Here is a 22,578-nt window from a genome sequence, read left to right as displayed (position 1 = left end):
TATTTTGCTAAAGAAAAGATTTAGGTCTGTTTCTGCCAGGAACTTGAATTTCCACCTGGGACCACTTTAAACTAAATTTTTGGCCTGCAGTTTTCTGGCAGTTTTTAAGGTAGAATCTATCCAGGTCCTAAACTCAACATGAATGCTCTTAGTTTAGGAGATTTCTGGAAGCAGTCTTTCTACTTTCCTATTCCACCCAGAGTCAAGGCTGAGAAAGAAAAACAAGTTTTGAAGCTTTGAGTGTCCCAATTGATAAGAAGATTTTTGGTCTGATCTCTCACTTTGCTCACATCCTGACTTTGTCTCCTCTCCAGTGAATGCGATGCTCCTAAAAACCCAGTACCACAGGGACTGGCAGAAAAACTCAGAGCAAATGTGGGTTCCACTGTATTCCCTTAACATTATGGATTTGTGCCTATTTATTGTTTTAGCCTCTGAGAAATTTTCTTATGCTACCTTCAGTAATTCATGAATGGAAGAGTATTGTTATTATTAATATTATCCTTTATAGTGTTTTAGGTTCAGTATACAGGAACTGATAAGTCTTAATCTCTAATCTGTTCTACTTCTGTTAACAGATTACTAGAAACACTTTTTTAAATTGGAAAGAATTATCAGTTACAAGTAAAACAAGGACTGTAAAAAATTAGAACTTTCAATTTACTAAGATTTCTGGCATGCATCTTGAGACATGGCCTCCAGGAGCCTTTGCCAAACATCTAAAACTGCCTTTTGGCTCTGGTTTACCTTTACATGTTTCATTTTCATTGTCAAAATTCACCCATGAAATAAAGCAACCATAAAGCTTTAGTGGATTGATAGTGTGAAATTTTTAGACATTCCAATTTAGGAGAAAAAAAATTTTTAGCGATTCTAATATGTTGCCAATAAAAATTCTTTTAAAAATATCAGTGAAACAAAGTTATACTGAAATATGTGAGACAGGGATTTATTAGAAACAGTAGAGATTTAATCAATTCTCAAAATAAACCATATGGGATTCTTTAACTGAAAAGAAAAAAACTATTTTAATAAATGATGCCTGTGTTCTACTTTTCCCATCATCTGTTGGTCATCAAAGATAATAAGTAGGTGTATATCATAATAGAAAAGATGTGATTAAATTAATTTTCAAGTTTATTTACATGCATGGCACTACATTAGGTGGTTGAATTCAGAGATATGTCAAGAAAAGATTAATTTTTTTATAGTGGACTTTATGGTTTAAGGAAACTTACTGATTTATGTTTATAATAATAGCAAATTAGAAATAAGTGTGGTATGACACATTAATTAAATTGAAACATTTGAATTATGGTTCCTTTGCAAATTCCTACCCTGAGGAGGCCTTTTATGTGAAACCATGTTGTTCTGCTTTCCCAGTAATACATTGCCTGTGTCCAGTAACTGTGCTTCTTCTGTGTGCTGGCCTTTGAGCAGATGTGTCTAGGGAACATGTGGCATAAAATTTACTTTTGGCTTTACTGGGTGTTCTTCCTTCTAATGCTTTCTCCTTCAATTTAATTGAGTTATAAAGGGGTTGGGACAGGAGAGGCCATTTTATAAAAAAAAAGTATACCTAAAAAAGAATGTCATAGATAAATCCATAAACTCTTAGATTATAAGGTTACATAAATAGTAGCAATGAAGTTCATTACCTAAATCCATTACAACTTTCTTTAAATCTTTTGTCCATTTCACTGATCAGAAACTGTAAACCTTATACAAGGTGATTGTTTTTCAGCCATTTAAACATCCCATTCAGATCATTTCTGATCAATCCTATTGTTGCATAATTGTTTACCAGATTAGAAAGAAAACCTTTCAGTAACACTTGTCTGGTCACATTTATAATCATGTCTGTTACTCATAAATATAGGATGATAAAAATGACTCTAGAAAAGCCCAATTAGTTGTTTTCATTTATTTAAACTCTTCCATTTGGGGAGTATGTAACAACATGGACAAATACGCTGAGGCTAGAGCAAATCTATTTCACTGAGAAAATTCCACATAGGTCCGAATGACAATAACTCATGTGTAGGTATTCTTGTATAACAAGGCTGGAGAGATACCTGAGCTAGAGGCAATCTGAATGGCCTTTCATGCTTCTGTGGAGCTTGATTTTTAACTGCAAGGCACTGTTTTCAAATACCTTTCAAATGTGGATCAGATATAGCCAGACAAGGGTTTTAGAAGGATTATTGTGACAGTGTGGTATACAGTTAATGGCTACAATGACTGGACAAGACGATATTGCAATGGTATGGAAGAGAAATGATGAGGGCCTGAATTAAGGAATTAATGGGGAGATGGATTCTAGCGGATGAATTAGAACGATGCTTAAGGATAAAATAAACACATCTTAAGGACGAATTGGACATAAAGACATTTGAGGGACAGTAGGAAGGTGAGGGTTTCTGTCCTTGGCGAGTTTTGTTCTCCCAAAATGTGGCTTAAGACATTTCCTCTCAGCTCTGTATCTATATTTATATCTATATAATTCTAAGCTAGAAGTTCTTAAACATTTTCTTCTCAAGAAACTTTATATTCTTAAAAGTTTTTGAGAACTCAAAGAGCTTTTGTTTATGTCAGTTATATTTATTGATTTTTATTATGTCAGAAATTAAAATGTAGAATTAAAATATTAATTCATTTAAAATAATAAATTCATTACATGTTACCACAAATAACATATTTCTATGTAAAAGGGCTATATTTTCAAAAACAAAAATTAATTAGTGAGAGAGGCAGCATTGCTTTACATTTTTGCAAAACTCTTTAATGTCTGGTTTAATAGAAGTCAGTTAGATTCTCATATTGGCTTCGGCAACATGTTGTACATGAACAAAATGGTCTCACTCTGATATGTAGTTAGAAAGAGAGGAGTATTTTTTAATACTACATTCAGACTTGACAAGTGCTAATTTCTTAAAGCTTTGTTGCAATGTAGAATCTAAAAATCTTATCAATGAACTTCTTGTGCTGTGTTAAATTACACTTCTTTGGCCTGTCTTGCACTTTAAATGACTGTTCTACCAATGCAGGATTCTGTAACATCATACAGTGGTCACGTGGAAAATATTGATTCACTTAGATGCAGAACTTCAAAGTATTGACATATTGACATATTTCATTATACAGCATCCTCGAATCATACTCATTTATATCACTAGTGATCTAATCAGAAAGTATTAAGAATTGAGAAGCTCTCAAGCTCATGGTATGGATACAAGTTTTCTTAAAGTTCTATTTTTTGCTCAAAGTACAAATTTTCTCATTGCCAACAAATATTGTCGATAAGCTTTCCTTGAAGTTTCAGGTTCACTTTATTCACTTTCAAGAAAATGTCTGCTGGTAGTCATGTCTGAATAACCTAAACATGGGTTGTCTATTAGTTGTTCTTTCAAATATAGCCTGTTTCAAGAGGGGAGCAGAGGAGGGAGCCTAATGACTTTCTCAGCAGCAAATCAAATAATTGCACAGCTCCTTTTCCTTGAGATAACTACTGAACTTCAACAGGCTGCAGAAGTGCAGTATGCCTTTGGCCACATAGAATATTAAAAAGACATATATACTGGTCTTTCTTTTCTTGCCAGATAGAGTAATTAGGATCGAGTACAGCTAAACAAAATGTACAAAGCATATATGAAACAACCATTTTCAGATATTGGACATGAGGCCATTCAGGAACATCATCCCCAAGAGAGGGGAAACTGTAAGATGGGTCCTGTAATTGCCCCGGCTTATGTCCTGGAGAGTTTCCAGGCCACAGGAGGGGAAGGAGTAAGCCAGGTTGAGTCACTGGTTTCCCAGAGTTCAGGAGATGGAGGTGGGGGTACAGGCAGGCTGAGGCAACTTGAGTCCACGAGGCAGAGTACTGAAGTGGAGAGAACTTCATGGAGAGGAGCTATGGAGAGCTGCAGGGGATTGCTAGAATCTCCAGCTGAATACAAATCACCACACGCCTGAAAGAAAACTACTCGAGACTAAAGAAAGAACCATCCTGAGGGAGCAAAAGAACATCTCAGGAGCTCACTCTGAGCTGGGAATAGCTTGTGTTTCCACCAGCAAGAGTAGAAAAACCTTATAATCTGAGAAACATCAGGGAGGACACTTAGCGAGGTATTGCCTGGCTAGTGGTGGCAAAATCAGCCCTAAACGAAAGTCTGTTCCAGTCATGCCTAACAAAATTTAAAAGCAAGCCTTAAAGAGATCAAACTGTTTTCAAACAACATTGCTTCGCTCAGAACAAAGCTGAAGTGTAACTATACAGCACCCAAGGAAGATGAAGTTTGTAATGTCCAATAGCAAATCAAAAATTACCCAGCATGCAAGGAAGAAGGCAAATTTCACACATGATCAGTAGAAAAGTCAATTATAAAGGACTTGTATACAGTATATATAGAGAGAGAAATCTCAAAACACAATAAAAAGGTAAAAAATGCAATGACAAAACTGAGTGAAAGATTTAAATAGGCACTTCACCAAAGAAGATATTCAAATTGCAAGTAAAAACGTGAAAAAGATGCTTGATGTCATCAGTCATAGTGGGACAAACTACACGACTATTTTCCAAAGTGGTTATACCATTTTATTTTCCCACCAGCAGTGCTGAGAGTTCCCGTTGCTCCCCACCCTCACCAACACTTGGTCAGTCTTTTCAATTTCAGCCATCCTAATGGTTTTGCAGTGGTATCTTATTGTGGTTTTTTTTATATACAAAATTAACACTTACTTTAAGCACAAGTGTATGGTGGTTAACAGCATAATTTGGTGCCATGACCTTTATTAGTCATGCTTAGGCCATGGTTGCTTTTCCATTACTTTTGCACCATCATAGTCAGATTACATCGTAGTATTATTATGAAAATTGTTTTGACCTCATGGACCCTCTGAATCACTGTTCTAGTCTGCATTTTTCCCCCTAGACTTCATATTGTTTATGTATGTTCCTCCTTCAGATTTGCTAAAACAGTAGTTTCTTCTTTTTTCACCAAAAAAAAAAAAAAAAATTAGCCCTATTAAAAACATCACTGCTACTCCTAGCGCCCGAGCACTATCACAGAACCCTCTCTTTCTCCCACATGGAATGAATTTCTCTGCCCTAGAACTATCTGTACTTGCCCATTCCCCATCCCCGTCAGCCTGGATCATGCTCTTCCCTTTTACTATCTGCTGCTGGCGGCCTGTCTTCTCGCTCTCTTTCTAAAACTCATGCTTGCTGATGGGGTCTAAATTGCTCACAGAATAAAGTCAAAATGCCTTTGAGCAGCTGACAAGACTGCTCAAAATCATATATTATGTAAAATATTTTAATGAATTAGCAGCATGATTTAAAACACCTACATTGATTGTCCACTAATTTAGACAATAATTAATTCTAACAGTGAATGTGTAATGATAACAGTACATTTAGGACAAAGGCCAGTAGCACTGTTTTTGTACTTCTAGAATGTATTAAAGTTTGAAAAATTATTAGCTGCCAACTTTTAGATTCAAGGATTGAATATCTGCTTTTTTTCTTTCTCTGAGAAACTAATAGTTCATTATAACTTCAGAATTCCAATTAAAGTGATGGATTGTTTGAGAAGTATACTCCTCAAAAAGTCTGAATTATAAATGTGGGTTCAGGTATGTGATGCTCTACACAAGGGTTTTATTTTGTCCCAAAGAGCTTCTGTGACTCGCATGATTTAATAAAGTAGCTCAAATTATTTCTGAGGCTGCAAGGACTAAGGTTTCAAGGTGTTTTCCTCAATTTATGGTACATATTGAACATCTCTTTGAAGAAATTACTCTTTTTTATTTTAATCAATTTATCTTTTTGAATTCTGTTTTTCATTATTTTATTACATTTTATTTTGCTTTCTAAATATCATTTTTTGGGCCATTCTTATATATAGTGGAGAATAAAACTCAAACACTACATTGTTAGTAGAAGCGTATTAGTCTTAGACCCCAGAGTGTAATCACAAGTTATTTTGCTAATAAGATAGATGAAGGCATTTGGTCAGGTTAGTTGTAGTTGTATTGGGAATGGCATGTTGAATAGCGTTTTACCATGTTCACGTTATAAGTGTAGTGCTCCCACTCCAGGTTTCTTTGTATCAAAACTGAAGTGTGCTGTTCCATATTACTCAGGCATATTATGCTGTTAACTGCACAATAGCTAGCTTATGTCATTCCTTGCTGCTCAAAAATATTAGATGATTTTCTCTTGATTTTTTTCTAAAAGCTGGACTTCTTTTTCATGTTTCAGTTCCACATAGGAAATGGTCATCTGCTACATTGACAATGCCATTTGAAAGCTTCTCTGAACATTAACTCTAGTGTTAAAAGGAAGAAACTATGTAAAGAGCCCATGTAAAAACAGACCACTTCTCTGTCTCATTGGATAAGATATCTAGCTCTGAAATCTATGTCAACACAGCCAGTATCCTAAAGCCTATGTAACTCAGGTCCATAGAATCCCATCTTCAGGTGATAAATGAGCCAACATCATCAGATTTGGAAGGAAATGTTGCCTATGAGCTCTATTTGACTTCAACACTCCTTACTCTACCCGGTAACCAGCCATTTGGTAGTCTCCATAATTAGTTTTCTAGACAGATACTTTGAACTTTATTTTCTTAACACCAGTAACATTTTCTCATTCACAGTTAGGTTTCTGCTGGAAGATAAAACAAGATCACATCAAATCAACAAACAGCTTGATGCAAAATGATGCCTTTAACACTGATTTACCAAATGTTTACATTTCACATAGGAAGTAGAGCAGGAGGCCGCTAATTTTAATTCTTAATTCTTCACTGAGAAACACAATAGGCAGTTTAAATTATATTGAAAAATAAGTAAATGTTTGAAGAGTCAGACATTTTATATTACCACCATGTGGGAATTCACTTACACTCATATGTTGAGGATATATAATTTTTCACTTTAAGTCTACATGAGATATTTCAAATTCCTTTTACTCGTGTCTTAATATTCCTATATATTGGAAGAATTGATTTTTTGTAAATCCCCATTTACAAATTGTGTAATAGCAGAGTTGGAATTATATTTGTTCCAGGAACTGTATTTATCCATTACATTTTTATGGTTGTAGTATACACTAGCCAATTATGTTTTCCTTCAGAATTGTTATAGGAATGTTGGAGACAGGTGGAAATCAACACAGGGCTTCGTCTTAAGTTCATCTCATATGTGTATTTTTTTTTTTGATTCTTAGTAGTATCATGGTATTTGTAGGAGTGTCAATAATGCTCATCAATCTCTTTAATAGTTTCCCATATGAAAAAGCCTAGCTTTTATTCAACTTTTCTTCTTTATTCAAGTACCTCCACAGTAATTCTATTTGACTAACATGGTAATTGAGAACGTGAATTTTCAAATCTACTTGAATGCCTCTTAACACCCTAACAAATGCTTTATCATTCCCTTTCTCTAGTCTGGAGCTTCTTAAGCAAGGGGGATTTTCTTAATCATTGTTCAGTTAGTCACAATGACGAGAACTACACAAAATAATTTTTTTATTCAACTAGACAATCTCTTTGCAACTCATTGAAATTCTTTTAAAATGTGAGAAAATGTAGTTTGTATCTAATCTGTAATTGTTTCCTAGTCTTTCAAAGCTGTTTAGAGGTTAGGAAAAAGGAGATATACAAAATTTTTCCTGCTTTCTTAATATTATATAATTTCAAATATTTAATTTTATAGTTTATTTGAGCAACTTTGATTTATGGATAAGAATTTTTAAGTCTGAAGAAATTTTTTTTTAATTTAAAATTTTTATCTATAGTAAAAATATATGCTCATTATAAAATGTCTGAATTATACAGAAAATGAAAAAGAAGCAGAAAAAAAGAATGTCACTCAGAATGACAATACCTGGAGGCAATCACTGTTAACATTTTGGCTTTTTCATTCCAAAGATAAATTCTTATAGTGTAGAATACAGGCTGCTTAATAGTCGAAAGAGTATTTGCCAAATATGTACTTAGAATCATTTAAAACAAAATCATAGTTTATGTTAGAGGAAAAGGAAAGCATATGTGGCAAATATGAGACTGTACTGCTGAATGAATGTGGGAATACAATTTTTTAAAACTCTGAAATGATAAACCAGAATGTTAATTTTGTCTTTGGCTCAGGAACGATATGTTAACAACTGTTCCATGAGAAAATGAAAATCTCACCAAAATCAGTGTCACACTCTGATATAGAACAAATAGTTCAAAGTAACCCAATAAAATATTAATATATGAAACATAGATTTAAATGAGAATGATCATCTCAATTACACAGAATCATGTAAAATATTAGTTTAGGGAGAAGCAAAAAATAAGCTACAAACAGATGGACCATTAGGAAAAATCAAAAAAGATACAAATTTATAATGATTTTTTTAGTACTTCTATGAAGAATTATTTTAAAAATCCTCTTTTTATAAATAAATCATAGACTAATTCTAGAGTTAAAAGTGGTCCCAAATAATATTTTCTCCAACATTGTGATTTGACAGGTGATGTAATTGAGACCCTGAGACAGTGTATGATTTATGCCGGACATAGAACATCCAAGTGGGCAGGAGTCTGGGAAAAGCCACACTGAGTCAGGGTGCTGGCTTCTCCTCTGAGTTCTAGTTCTCCAATCACACTAGTGCTTGCACGAGAAAGCATGTTACTACTCTTCTATTATTTGTTCATGATTGATCCACTCCCTTATGCCTTACATTTTTAAAATATGTATTTTCTAATATTCAGTGAATTTCTATGAGCTATGAATTTCTGTGAATTTTTATGAGTCGAGCTCTGTTATAAGAGCTTTATGCACATTTTAAAATTTAATCCACACAAAAACAGAAGGGTCCCGGTACTAGTACCATTCTGATTTTTAAGTAAAAATACAAATGTGGGAGGGTGGGCAACTAGGAAATGACAGAACTGGAATGTGGGTCAGATACTCCCAGCACCCACATTTTAAATAAATACCCTATTAAACGGTATGGAAAAACTATTTTTGTTTGATTTGTAAAAATTATTTTTAGGGTCCTTTGGGAGTACCAGAGCATTTTTAACTTCTCAGATGTATACAGACTCTCAAGTGTAATCAGAGTATTCTTAAAATTGTCAAGGATTTTTATATTTAAAGTTTAAGATGAAAACCTGAGTGGCAATAATTGGCAAGAGCTTTGTTGAGGATAATGCTGTTACAGGCAGTGAATCCTCTTCCCCATCACCCATACTTTCAGTTGTGGGGAGATTGTGAATTTACATAAAACACCTTCACATTCTAGATTTAACAGGAGGGTCACACTTGAACATATTTTACATCTCAGGCTTCGTGCCTTAATTTACATTTGCAAACTTGCAATATATATATTTTATTTGAATGCAATATTATACAGTCTTTCCATTTCAGTTCCTTTCTCCTGCTAAATGAACGGAAGGAAGTTTTCCTGTCTACAATAGTATAGCTATACTTAAAAAACATTTTTAAAGTAAATAACTTCTGAATTTTCCATTTGAAACATTTCCTTTTTATCCAACATGCGTTCTTTTTTATTTTAGGCATAGCATATTTCAAAATTGCAACCAAAAATATTATCTACTCTTCCTGATCTACCATCTTTCCTGTAGGCGTACCTCTTTCATTGGGCTCATGTCGTTATAGTAAGATTTGTTCTCATGTTTCCTTGTCAATGTTACTTCCCTATTCTTTTGCTTTTTATGATAATATTTTATCATATTAACCTTGATTGAATAACATAAAATGGCACCCCTTAGTGTCTTCTTCATCAGCATTTTAGTCACACCAGATTACTCTGATCTTCATGAATGTAGATACTTTTTACATATTAGCCTTTTGATATCTAGGATGTATTTTCACAGTTAATTGAACATTAGAATCAAGCATTTTATCATTTTCCTCCTTTATTATTGCAATTAGATATTAGAGATGCTTTTTTCCCCCCAGTCCTCTAATATTTAGATAATGGGAATGGTTCTTCCCTAACCGCCAAAATTCATATATTCCATGTCTAATATGTTTCCCCACTTCCCATGTTAGTTAGTACCATATCTGTATAATTTTTTTCCTTATTATCCAGCTTTGCATAATTTTCTTTTGAAATAAATGTATTAGCTATAAGGAACAATTACTCCTTTGGAATACATGTGTTTTCCTTTGGCTTGGGTCCATTTTCACTAAATAATGGTTTTAGCCAACTTGCATTTATTGAGCCAGGCCTTTGGTATATGTCAGGCCTTTAGTAGTTACTTAGAGTTGAGGTAGAAACAATGATCTTCGATTTCTGCTATCAAGAGCCCACTATCTAGACAGGAAAACAAATACCATGTAAATAATATGATCCATGTGATACTTTCTCTTGAAGTATAGTGTATCCAAAGAGCTATGATCATGGGGAAACTGGGAAAGCTCTTCCACCAGGAGCAACCACTGATGGGAGTGTTGAAAGTTAATTAGGAGGAAAAATGAGACTAGGCACAGTAGGAAAAGGAAAAGAGCATACGTGAATGAATGAAAGATTGTGGTTATGTTCAGGGACTGGGAGATTGGAATGGCTCCAGTGGGAGGAGAGCATTGTCACGTGTGGGTCATTAGGGCTCTTCTTCACTCTTAACAGAAGCAGGTCTGCTGATAAGGCCAACTTGCTGGAACTTCTTGTGTGTAAGTCAGGGGACTGGCAAGATGTCAGTGGATCAGCCAAGGGTCTGTTACCTCCAGTGGAAAGTATACCTCTGTGGCCAGGAGCCCAGGATTTGGAGTTGGATACTCGTGGATTTAAGTCCAGCTCTTCCAGCTCTGTGACCTATGACAATTTATTTAACTTTTTAAAAACTCTATTCTTTATCAGTAAGATGAGAAAATAATAGTATGCATTTTAGGACAATTGTGAAAATCAAATATGATTATGTGTAGAAATCTCTACCTAAGGTACTTGAGACTTAATCTGAACTGAATACATATTACCTCCTATTTTCACCCCAACCCAAAAAGAATTCATTTAGGGTCTTATCTGTCAACAAGGTGAGTCCCAAGGAAAACTTCCCTAGGCCTAACTACAGCGTCTTCTCTCATTTAGTATATCTCACTGAATAAAAGGGGGGTGGGGGGAGCAAAACTGATTTCTGCCCCAAAGGTATATAGACTCAATTTCTATGATTTTTATTCAAGTTGAAAAAAGGTTATGCCTGTATGTAATATTTCTGAAAGAATGAAAGGAAATGAAAGTATCCTTTAAAAGGCTGCTTTTATACAGAAGCAGACAATTGCAAAGTCATTTTGTCTAGTCACATGAAAATATGAAACTAAAAACTATAACACATCCTAGAATTATTTACTTCCTGTTTAATCTGGAAGTTAAAGTAAAATCCCCAGATACACAGAGTCCTTGATATTTTATGGAAATAGTCTTAGATACCAGTTTAAGATGTTGATTATGTGTAAAATCCTGCTGGACATTTTTTTTAAAAAATACCAAAAAAATGTCTGATATTAAAGTTCATGTTTTACTCTTGAAAATTGTAAAGAATTTGAAGATACTTGAAGGAAAAAAATCAGAAATGTATCTGCTCCTTCAAATCCAATTTGAACTGAGAAGAATCATCATTACCTATTGACAGTGACCCCACATATTTGGCACTATAAAGAGTCATTTTCTCTGGCGGTGAAAATCAATCCAACAAGATGCAGACCATCACTGGGACTTCTTTGTAATATAAAACATTCTTGTGAGATAATTCAGTGAGCCAAAAGACTAGTAAACATATACACTCACACCTAAATTGCCCTTTCTGTGTAAATTAGCAATCCTAACTGGAACATCAGTTTAATGTCACATGGAGTATAATTTTATGTTACCGTAAGAATTAATGCCTTAGACATTTTCTCTGGAGTTTTGGGCCATATGTTGTTTTTAACAGCCCTGAAAATGGTGTGTCTTTGATTCTTTCAGATCATTCCTGTGATAAATTGACTGTCATATGCAGGGACTTAACTGTGGGTGGAGAAACAGTCTAGTGCAGTGATTATGGGTCTTTGAAGTCTGACTAGCTAGTTCCTCTCTGACTTCAGCAATAGCTAGCTGTGTGACCTTGGGAGAATTCATTCTTTGCTTAGACCCTTATTTTCCTCATTTAAAACATCACGTCCCTCCCTATCTCCCTGAACTCCCCACCAGCCTTCCTAGCTTTAATTATCTTCCTAGCACTTGCCAGCATCTGCTCCGCTCCGTATTTTACACCTGTATTATTTGCCTCCCCACCTTTAGCTTGCAAGTCCTGGGAAGGAAGGCTCCCCTGGTACATAGTGGGTACCTCAGTTCAAAGAATCACTGAGTTAATCTATAAAATGAGGATAATATTAGTGTCTACCTCATGGAGTTGTGGACATCACAAAACATTAATTTTGTGCTAATATATGCAAAGCACTAAGAACAGTACTTAGCACATAGTAAATGTTCAGCAGTTTTTAGCTGTTATTAATTAATCTTCCCAAGAAAGTTTGTTAGTAAAAATCATGGGTATTCATTTTAGAACAAATCTCTATTTAAAATTCTTTTCCTTTTAGCCAATGAATTGATTGTAGCTTCTCTTTGATTTGCTAAGCTAGAAGACATCATCACTAAAAGCATTCCAAAGGGGGTGGATATAGGTTAATGGTAGAGTGTGTTCTTTGCATGCAGAAGTCCTGGGTGCAATTCCTGGTCTCTCCATTAAAAATAAACAAATAAACCTAATGACCTCTCCCCACAAACAAACAAACAAAATGTAAAAACATTCCAGTAATTTATGGTTAACTTTGTTATATTGGCAGGGGAAAGGTCAGGCATTAGATCTACTTGCTAAAATAATGTAGTCACTCACTGGCAATTGAAGAGAAGCTAAAGTCCAGTGGCAAAGGCGTGGGATTTGAAGTGAAAGGTAATATTCTTGTATTAATTTCTTTCATGCTTTTATTACTTAATTAAATCATTCATGGGAGTAAAAAAGCAATTCTATTGTTATTTAACTTCAGGTAATTCAAATGTGCAGCCTCTTTTTCTTAATCTTTCCGAGGGCAGAGACCTCTCATTAGGCATTCCAGAAGGACGAGCCTGCCTCACCATCTGTGGTCTTTCTAGGCTCCTGCTCTCTTCCTTGGAGTATCTCCCTTCTTTTCCTCTCAGCCACTGGGTCATTCACGAAGTCTAGCCACTGCGGAGGCCGATGCCCTTCTCTGCTGAGCTGTTGAGGAGAGCAGACACATATGCCTTGCTCTTGCTCCCCTGTGGGGACCACCCTGGATTCTCCTGAAACACTAGGATCTGTAGCTGTGTGTAAATACCTGCACTGAAGGCAACACCAAAAACAGAAACATTAAAGTTGTCATTAACATGGATGGTTCCCTGAGTCTCAAAGGGACGACAGTTACAGACAGATTTCTTCACAAAGAGAGGCTCTCACTTTTCCACTCAATCCACTTTTCCTAATCGCATCTCCTGCAGGCAGCTCCAGTTGAAATGTAATCACTCATTCATTTTGCAAATAAGTTTTGGGCACCGATCATGTGTTCAACAATGAACAAGATAGTCAGTTGCTCAGTCTCACGGAGATTTTAGGGAAGACTGGTTGAGCGTGGCTCCAGTTACTAGAATGCTCTCTCTCCTTTTCCCCGTGGTGCAGTTCGAGCGCACTTCTGAGAAGCCAGCCTGAATACCTGATCCTCCCAGTGGTCATCAGCTGAACTGACGTGTGCTGCTGGCCCTAGTGTTCCCAGCTGGGTAGTGGAGGTGATCATGCACAAAGAAAGTAATGTCCCCCTCATCCCTAGTTAACCTACTTAGAGCTTATTAGAAGGAAAATAAGCACGAATCATTTTCTAAACAATACTGAAATTTTATTTTCTATCCAAGGACTAGAAGATCCTCATCATTTACTTTGCAAAATTTAAGATTTTGCTGTTGAATTTACCACTTAGGGTTCTATTACCTTATTCCTGGGTTAACTGTATTTACATTTAATTTTTTAACCCTGTTTGATAAACCCTGTTTGTCTTCTCAGCTTTGAAGTACATTATAAGAGGAATAAAAGATTCTATTTGGCTGAACAATTTATGGGGGAAAAATAGTTTATGACTCACAGAATTTAAAAACTATCTATAAATAGATTTAAATGGTTGTCTGAAATTCAGTAATCTAGCATTGAAAAGGGATTATAATTTTAAGTATGTATTCAAAAAAAAATAGAGTGTGTGTGAAAATCTTGATTGCAACGAGCCACTCAATATAAAGCATCATTAATGCACCTAATAGTATAAATACATATAAGATTTTCCTATTTTAGTTTTTCAAAAATATGCACTTGCATTCTTCATACAAAGACTAGAAAGATATTTATCAAAAAGTTAAGTAGGGTTATCTCTAGGAAATGGTACTTATGTGTTCTAAGTTATACATAATAAATATTTATTACTTATGTAAAAATACATAAATTTGATTATGAAAAATGGAATTGTTGCTATCCTCTCACCCAGTAAAAATGATTAATAATTTTTAATGATATTCTTTTTTGTCTAATTGTTCAGAAAAGCAATATTTATGGGTTGTTAAAAGTCCAGTGCAAATTACAAAGAATGAAGAAGAAAATTTTGAGAATGAATTTTATTCCCACCTCACACAAATAATCACTGTTAACATAACAGTAAATTTTTCTTATATTATATATACACACATATATAGTATATATATCACAAATATATATAATACATATATATGTGCATATATCTACACATATGTACCTATATATGCTTGTTTAGTCAGTTAATATAACAAATATTGTCTCATGCTATTACAGCTTCATTTGAACACTACTCAAACCATACATTTTACAAATCTGTATTCAGATTAATCTATGCTTTTTCTTTCTTAATTGTAAGAATGGAACTGGTAAATTGTTGAATATGTCTGGGCCTAGTGCACATTGTCATACCTTAAGTATTTCAATGGAATATTTTGTAAGACCACAAAATGTCATTTCCCTGTTCATGAATTACATGGCCCATGTATAATTTAGCACTCAAATTTGGAATGATAGGTTTATACGCAAATTTTTCTTGGAGTCTAGACTTCAAAACTATAGCAACTAAAATGGATTCAAAACTTTACCATGTCATTTATTAAAGGGAATAATTGAAAATCCAATGGTCAGTTTTCGTTTGTAATCTTAGTCAATAGATCTTGATTTTATTTCATTCTGGGCAATCTGCTGAGAGGGATTCTCGTGGATACATGTTGAACTTCAGAAAGGATATAATTAGGGTTTGTTTCATTAATTGGTCTTTCAGCTCCTTCATCTAAGTGCTTCATATATCCGGTTGCAGGAAGTAACCGTCGATAGCATAGGTCATGCTAATACTGCCTTGGCAACTAACTCTCAGAAAGAGTAAGCAATGAAAATGTGTAGGAGAGAAAGAGGCAAGCTTAGTGCTTTCTGAGCCTTGGTGGTTTTCTCTAGCCTTGTTCAGTTCCTGTCTTCAGGGTTATACTGATTGAAGTACACATGTGCTCCCTTAAGACAGGCAGAATGTGGTAGATAGAACAAATTCCTGGCCTTCAGACACAAGCCACTCAGTCTTCCCCCTACAAAAAATAAGCTAGGCCTGGATTTATTCAATCACAAAATGGGCAACAAATATTTGCATCTGCTATGCATATAATTATATAGCATCTTGTTATCATGTCTACTTACATAATTATTGAGCATCTACTATGTTGAAGGACCTATTCACTGGAAATATAGATGGGGAGAAAAAAACCTGAATTGCTTTACTTCAAAAGCTTGCCTTCTAGATGGATGGACAGGAAACAGGGAAACAGATAAATACATGATATGATTTTGGTTAATGCCTCATGCTATGATAATGTTACGGAAAAGTATCACACTGAGGTATGAATGGGTGCTGCACACTGCTTCTCAGACTTCAGTATGCTTTCAAATCACTTAGGATCTTTTTAAAAACCAGATTCTGATTCATCAGGTCTAGGGTGGCGGTTGGGAGTGTGCCTGTCTAATAACCTGCTGGTCTGAAGAGCACAGCACACTCTTGAGTTGCAAGATATTGTATGATTTCTTTGTAGCAAGTTTCACTGAGAGGTGGCTGGAAAGGCAGCTTAAAGGAAGAGTGGGTAATGGATGATGAAATAAAAGAAGGGGAAAAGGTAGGAAAAAGGAGAAAATATAATAAACAGAATGAAATGGAAATACAAGTAAAAATGGAACACACAGTCCACTGAAAACAGCATCTCCTTACATATACTCTGCCTTGGAATTATCCTTGCATGTTATGAACTAAAATTAAAAGACTAAAGTACCAAGAGTAAAATATAAATATACATTCATGCTAGCGTTTGAGAAAACTTTAGCTGGTAGAGTTTGTGCAGTTAGAATGCCAGGATAAATGTGGGTGTTTAAAACAAAGTAGTTTTATATTTTTGTTATTGGAAGCCAACATTTGCTTGGCTATATTGAGTATGTTCATTTTTATATATATTTGTTAGGTAAGAAGTTCTATTATTGTTATTTTTCTTTGGACAGAGCGTTGAATGAAATATTTCTTATTTTTGTGTCCCTTACAATGCATCACAGACAACAAAAATTGTTTAAGAAAGCAGAGGACTAGACTAAAAGATTAGTAAACATTACATCTTTTTGTACAGTTTGTTTCCTTTACCTCTTGGAGAAATGCCTGTTTACTTATCTGAGTGGTGGGGAGTGCTGTGATCTTTGGTATGACTTTAAAACCCCAGAAAAGCATGCTAGAATCCATACTGCCTTAAGCATGCTTAATAAAATGAGCTACACTGTAATTATAGAATCACTTACTAAATTATAAATTTGGCAAAAACGATGTTCAGTATTGAAATTCCAGGAGAATGTTGCAGTCCTCTCTGAATCATAGTTGGATATACAAACTGATAAAGATGAATTTATGATCTTTCCAAAGTAAAAAACATTGCTTTTACTGAATTTGATATCAGAACTTAAGAAAAAGAGAAGGAAGCTAATATTGAGTGCCTATCCTAGGCCTGACACATGCATGTTATTAAATGTAATCAAAACTATCCAACAAGGAAGTCATTATTTACTGCATTCAATAATTGAGGAAATTGAAGCTTACAGTGCATAGTACTTTTCCCAAGGTTGCATGAGAAGATGAAGATTTTTTTAGCAGTTAACATATATCTTGCAGTTTGTTGTTTGCCTCTCTCTCTCTTTTCCAAATCATTTATGATGAAAACTGAACCTTGCTTTGTCTGTTAGCTATTGATGAATTTGAAGGGTCATTGGGCATTGAGGAATAACTTCTTTTTTCATCAGATCACTATAATGAAAGCAGTTCAAGTATGATAGCATAAAAGATTCTACCATTTTTCAGTCTTCACCTAGTTTTGTTAGTTATCAGAAAATCTGTCCTCATGCCAAATGAGGATTTAATCAGTTAACAAATAAATAAAAACAAAATATAAAAATCTAAACTAAAATTTTTATTTTTTGAAAAAATAGTATTAAAAGATTTCTACTTTGCAAAAAATATGATACATTTTGAAAATTAAATCTATAACAGATTTTGCAACTTAATTCATAAAGGAAAATTTATTTTCTAATGCTTAACTATTTTATAATGTTTATTATTTTGAATGTGATTTTTATTGGTGGTTAAGAAAATCATACAAAATTATCTTGCCTTAGGATATCTGTGATTTTTCCCTCTAGTATGATATTTATTTTAAAAGAAGACAATCACCTTTATTCCAGATGGTATTTTGGGGGATTGCTTAGATCACCTGAACATAGAGGTGATTAGTGATAAGCTGGGTTATTTCACATAAGATCTGCAGAGCAGTGTTCCTACCCATTTTTATGTCATGATATAAAAAGAAAGTAATCTTTTCTGTAATTTCATTTACATATTGTAGAGGAGGGGTGAAGAAACACGTGCTCGGTCTGTAATCTTGATCGACTCATTCATTTTATTATAGAAAACAAGAAAATGTATTATGTATATTGGTATTAATAATTGATATTATTAGTAATACATATATATAATAAAATTACCCATAACCCACCAGCCAGAATCAAGAATCTTGATATTTTGGGTATATATAGATATTCTTATGCATTTAAGAATTTGTCTTGAATTTCTACCACATAGTTCTGTATATGTACACTTTAAAAAATATTTTTAAAGTGCAGTTTTAGGTTTACAGCAAAATTGAGAGGGAGGTACAGAGATTTCCCATATACTTGCTGCCTCCCATCTTCAACGACATGCAAGCCACCCAGTTATCAACATCACTCACCACAGTGGTACATTTTTTTTTTCTTTTACCTTTTTTTACCATTTAAGAGTGAACCTACATTGACACACCATAATCCCCCGAAGTCCATAGTTTACCTTAGGTTACACTCTTGGTATTGTACAATTTATGGGTTTGGACAAATGTATAATGACATATATCATTAGTGGTATCAATACTAGAGAATTTTCACTGCCCCCAAAATATTCTGTACTCTGCCTATTCACCCTTCCTTCCCCTTCCACACTAGACCCCTGGCAACCCCAGATCTTTTTACTGTCTATGGTTTGCCTTTTCCAGAATGTCATATAATTGGAATCATACAGTGTGTGGCCTTTTCAGATTGACTTCTTTCACTTAGTAATACACATTTAAGGTCTTTCCATGCTCTTTTCATTGTTTGATAGCTTATTTCATTTTAGTGCTGAATAATATTTCATTGTATAGATGTACCACAGTTTGTCCATTCACCTGCTGAAGGACATCTTGATTGCTCCCAGGTTTTGGCAATTATGAATAAAGCTGCTATAAATATGTATGTGTAGATTTTTGTGTGGACATAAGTTTTCAGCTCATTTGAGTAAATACCAAGGGGTGCATTTGCTGGATTGCATGGTTAGAGTATGTTTAGTCTTGTCAGAAACCACTAAACCATCTTCCAAAATAGCTGTACCATTTTGCATTTCCACTAGCAATGGATGCGAGTTCTTGCTCCACATCCTTGGTACCATTTGGTATTGTCAGATTTGACCATTCTAATAGATGTATAGTGCTATTTCATTGTTTTAATTTTCACTTCCCTGATGATGTACAATGTGGAGCATCTTTTCATATGCCCATTTTCTATCTGTATGTCTTCTTTGGTGAGGTGTTTGTTACACATTTTGGCTGATTTTAAAATTGATTTGATCATTTTCTTACTGTTAAATTTGAGTTCTTTATAAATTTTGGGGAGTAGTCGTTTACTAAATGTCTTTTGCAAATATTTTCTCCCAGCCTATGGTTTATCTTTTAATTCTCTAGATACTGTCTTTTGTAGACATAAGTTTTTAATTTTAATGAAGTTAAATTAAATTATTTCTTTCATGGATCATGACTTTGGTATTATATCTTAAAATGCATTACCACACTCCAGGTCATCTAGGTTTTCCCTTATATTATCTTTTAGAAGTTTTATAGTTTTGCATTATACATGTAGGTCTTTGATGCATTTTCGGTTAATTTTTGTTATGGTTTTAAGGTTTGTATCTAGATGCATTTTTTTTTTTTTTTTTGCATGTGGGTATGTAGTTGTCTATCACCATTTGTTGAAGAGACTGGCTTTGCTCCATTGTATTGTTTTTGCTCATTAGTCAAAGATCAATTGACTGTATTTATGTAATTCTATTTCTTGGCTCTCTATTCTATTCCGTTGACCTATTTGGTTATTCTTTTGCTAAGATCACACACTCTTGATTACTGCAGCTTTATAATAAGTATTGAAGTTGGGTGGTGTCAATTCTCCAACTTTATTCTTCTCCTTCAGTGTTAGGCTGCCTATTCTGGTCTCTTGTCTCTACATATAAACCTTAGAATCAGTTTGTTCATATCTGTATAGTAACTTGCTGAGATTTTGATTTTGATTGCATTGAATCTGTAGATCAAGTTGAGAAGAAAAGACATCTTGACACTTGAGTTTTTCTATCCCTGAACATAGACTATCTCTCCATTTATTTAATTCTGATTTGATTTTGTTTATCAGAGTTTTGTAGTTTTCATTATATAGATATTGTACATAATTTGTTAGATTTATACTTTAGTATTTCATTTTGGGGGGTAATGTTTAAATGATATTCCATTTTAATTTCTGATTCCATTTGTTTTTTGTTAGTATATAGGAAAGCAATTGCTTTTTGTATATTCACCTTATATCTTGCAACTTAGCTATAAACGCTTATTAGTTCTGGGAATTTCTTGGTTAATTCCTTTGGATTTGCTATGTACACAATCATGTCATCACAACAAAGTCAGCTTTATTTCTTTTTTCCCAATATGTATACCTTTTATTTCCTTTTCTTGCTTTAATTGAATTAGTAAGGACTTCCAGTATGATAATGAAAAGGATTGGTGAGAGGATACGTCCTTGCCTTAAACATGATCCTAGTGGGAAAGCATCAAGTTTTCCACATTAAGAATTATCTTAGCTGGAGGTTTTTGGTAGATAGTCTTTATCAAGCTGAGCAATTAGTGACAGTATCTTTCATCACATTATGTATTTTTGTCTGGCCCTTTATTGTTTAGACTGCTCCTGGTTTTTTTGCATTATAAATAGTGCTTCTGTGAACATTCATAGAGATAAGTCTTTTGTACATTCATGATTATGTCCTCAGGGTAAAGAAAATACCTCTTCTTCATACCACAGATGAATTAGCAGAAAATGTCACAGATACTGCTGTGGTGGAATAACTTAACGCCTTTTAAAATGTATTAAATAAAATGATTCCTTATGTTTTCATCAATTCACAAAATGATTAAACCAGCTCTGTATAACCTTTCACTCTTTTTTGGGTGTGTGTGTGTGTTGGTGTGCAGGTGTGTGGAGAGAGAGGGAGAAGGGGAGAGCGAGAGAGAGAAAATGACACTGCTTATGGAAGTGTTTTAAATCATTAGAGAAGTAAAGGCTGTTTTTCATTTCATTTCTAGCAAGACCAGTGGGAGAATCTGGAAATCCCAGGTGCTTCTGTACTTTTATTCTGCAACTTTCATAAGACAGAAAAAACAAAACAAAACAAAACATTCTCCTTCTTAGATGTGGCATAGAGCCAGCTCCTCCCTCGAGGACATCTCTTTTGTTACTCTACTTTTCTGATAGGATTACCTGTATGAAACTGGTGACTTCACTTTTTGGATGCAATGAGACCAAAATTCTAGCCACCTTCATCTATACTGCCTTTGACGCCTCTTCCTTTTTATCCTGTCAAGTTCCTTTAGCTAAAGACCACTAGGAACACACCTGTCCATTAATTGTTTTTTTTTTCACTAGTTGCAATGAAGAGAAGGCACACCATGGAGAACCGTGGAGCATCTTAGTAAGACTGTATTAAGAAAAGACTTACTGTAGGATTTAGGGTTGTGTTAAGTGATTTAAGGAATGGTTTAAGGAAGCAGGGCTTTGCTATAGCTTGCTTGAGTTAAAAAGCAGGTGTAATTTTATGATTTGGTGTATTAATGGCTCTAATTCAGAAGCAGGGGAACCAACTATATTCCAGTATGCTTGAAAATGGGAGAGAGGTTCCTGGGACATAGCATTTTTCATGCCCACACCAAAAAAAAAAAAAAAAAAAAAAAGATCCCCGGCAAACTGGGAGGAGTTGATTAGGCCACGTGGAAGGTAGGGGAAATGAAAAGAGGCTGAGGCTGGACTCGGTAAACAAACAGCACTCACAGGAGCCAGGATTCAGGATATTTGGTTATTTTGTGGTTTGGATGATGTTCACAATTTTGCCTGGATTCAGACATGGTTGCAAAGTGTTCTGATTTCTGACTTGATCCATCATAGTGACAGAGTGGCCTTGTCTGACGGTGATGTTCTGTGAGATTGTGGGTGTTTAATAGCAGAACAGGAGGCCACCTCCTAGCAACATCAAGTCCTTCACACGGTATCAGGCCAGCTTCTAGCTGTCAGGAGCTGCTTTCCTTTTCTTCAGTTCCCTTCTTTGGGGATTTAAGGGACAGTTTTGTGGTGTAAAAGTTGACGGTTGTTAGAGTCTTTAATTGTGAGAGCCTTGGTTTCAGTCCTGTTGGTTCTGTGCCCTAATGAAATGCTTTGGGCTTTGAAACATTGAGTAGTAAAAATATTATCTGTCTCTCTTAACACAGTTTTTTTCCTTAAAGAGAGAAAAGTGTTTTAATGATTGAGACCGAATGCTAAATTGCTAAATGCTAGGTTTTTTAAAAAAAAAAAATCACATTTCCCCCTTCTTTGAGATTCAAAATTCACATCTGCATATTTTAGTGTTCCTAGTAATACTGCCATAATTATTTAACACAGGATACTTTTTCCACAGAACACATTAACGTTTGATCAACATGAATATTTCACTATTAAACTAGTGTTTCATAGAAATGCTATTTAGTGACTGTCTTCTAGTTATGCTTTTTGTTTTTAAAAATTAGAAATATATGTAATGGGTAAATAATTGTTCTGATTTAATTTGTTCTAATGTAAAATGAAT

The 22,578-nt window shown here is 34.5% G+C and overlaps 1 protein-coding gene across 4 annotated transcripts in view; it reads left to right on the top strand.

Annotated features, from left to right (window-relative positions):
- Positions 1-22,578, top strand: part of BANK1 (B cell scaffold protein with ankyrin repeats 1) — a 382,399-nt gene that overhangs the window by 150,036 nt on the left and 209,785 nt on the right. The gene's annotated exons all lie outside the window — the stretch shown is intronic.

The sequence above is a fragment of the Camelus bactrianus genome, chromosome 2 (assembly GCF_048773025.1).
Source record: "Camelus bactrianus isolate YW-2024 breed Bactrian camel chromosome 2, ASM4877302v1, whole genome shotgun sequence".
NCBI lineage: Eukaryota > Metazoa > Chordata > Mammalia > Artiodactyla > Camelidae > Camelus > Camelus bactrianus.
This window is presented reverse-complemented; position numbering and strand designations above follow the sequence as displayed.